The sequence below is a fragment of the Sphaeroforma arctica genome (genome assembly GCF_001186125.1).
Source record: "Sphaeroforma arctica JP610 unplaced genomic scaffold supercont1.13, whole genome shotgun sequence".
Lineage (NCBI taxonomy): Eukaryota > Ichthyosporea > Ichthyophonida > Sphaeroforma > Sphaeroforma arctica.
In genome coordinates, this window is record NW_014040545.1 from 113,287 (window position 1) to 115,212 (window position 1,926).

Below are 1,926 nucleotides of genomic sequence, written 5' to 3' on the forward strand. Positions count from 1 at the left end.
GGAAAACCGTGTTCCCCAAACACCTCCGTAAGTTTCGATGTCACCACTTCTGCTGACTTCGTGGCCGTTGCTCTTAATATCGAGTACCCCGTTGCTATATCCAAGACGTGCATTATATATCGATTTCCTGCTGCTGAAACTAGTGGCATTGGAATCATGTCGACTTGAATATGATTCCATGGATACTTTGCCATTATATTGATCATCGGGTGAAATCCCTTTCGTATCACCCTCTTTCCTAGACATGTGCGACAGTTTCTCCTAACTGTTTGTGCAAGTTCCAGAGCGTTAGGCCACAAATGTCCGTTCTGCTTTAGTTGAGCAACTGTATCCTCTGCACTATGATGCCCAATCCTATGCTGACACAAGGTGAGCTGTGTGCGACGGCTTATCTCTTCCTCATATGGTGAATCCGTCATGGCAACTTCCGAGGTAGCGATCGATACTAGCCGAGACGTATCTAATGGGGTGATTTTCGATACTGAGGACGGTTCGGCATATCCCAATCGTGCTGAAAACGTCGCTGGAAGGCTGTAACCATTGCGTGGGCCTACTCTGGCAATGACTGTGTGACCCCATGGTGTCTTGCCACTCGCATACTTTCCGTATTTGAGGAAGGAGTGGGATGTCCTTGGAACTAATACTGGGTCCCTTTGTAGAAGCGACTTGAATAACTGGAACCAAGGCTCGTGGGGCGCCCACGGTAGACACACCGTAGCTGTGGCCCTCTCTGATCGTATCTTGCGCAACATTCTATGGATTAATCTCCATGGTGGGTTCATCCATCCGTCTATATCTTTCCAACAATGTGCAAACGCTCCGCCCCTGTCATCGTCGGTGTAGTAGCGTGGCAAATGGTGATCCTGTTGCGAAGCAAAGACATCGACATTATTCTCACCCATAATCCGTTGCGCTTGCTCAAAGTAAACTGGAAAAAGTTGCCAGCATTCTGAATATAGTACCTCCGGGTCCTCAGTCTCAACAGTTCCCTCATGAAGCCTAGACCACGCGTCTGGTAGCACGTTCTTTATACCCGGGATATGCGAGATAGTGAAATTGAAACGCGCTATGATGTGATGCCATCGTTGTAGCATCGGATTCAGCTTTAGCTGTGTGTTCATATACACCAAAGCTTTATGATCAGTCAACACTGAAAAGCGTTGACCTTCGAGATGATCCCGGAAGTGTGTGAGACCGTATGCCAAGGCCAATAATTCCTTCATGGGTGTTGCGTAATTGTGCTGTGCGGCGTTGAGGGTCTTGCTGAAGAACATAAGGTATTGCTTCTTCCTATCTATGGTCTGGAACAATGCACCTCCAATACCGTAGTCGCTTGCATCCGTTTCGAGTTGTAAAGGTACTTCATCGACGGGAAATTTCAACACTACTGCCTCAACTATGGCTTGCTTCATGGCATCCCAAGCTTGCTGGTGTCTCTGTTCCCACCTGTCTCCATAGACTTCCTTACGTCTCAGTCTTACGAATTCCCGGAGTGGGGCAACTACCTCTGCAAAGTTTGGTAGGTGCTCGTGAAGAAAGTTGGCTAATCCCAAGGCCGATGCAATGTCTTTGTACTTCTTCGGGGTTGGCCAGTCAATGAGCTTGGCCTGCTTTTCATGGCAAATACCAATTCCGGCCTTCGATACTCGCTTCCCTAGGATCACGACTTCCTTGATTGCAAAATGACATTTTGAAGGGTTTAGTTTGAAACTGTGGTATGTCAGCCGCCGAATGACCTCTTTCACTACTCGCACGTGTTCCTCGTAGTCATCTGTTGCTATTATGATGTCGTCCAGGTAGTGGTATGCCGGAAATCCTCACAATATCACACTCAGTGTACACTGAAACTGCTGCGTCAGTGTGTGTAGTCCAAATGGCGCTGATGTAAAAGAATACTGGCTCTTGCCACGCGTGAAACTGAATAGA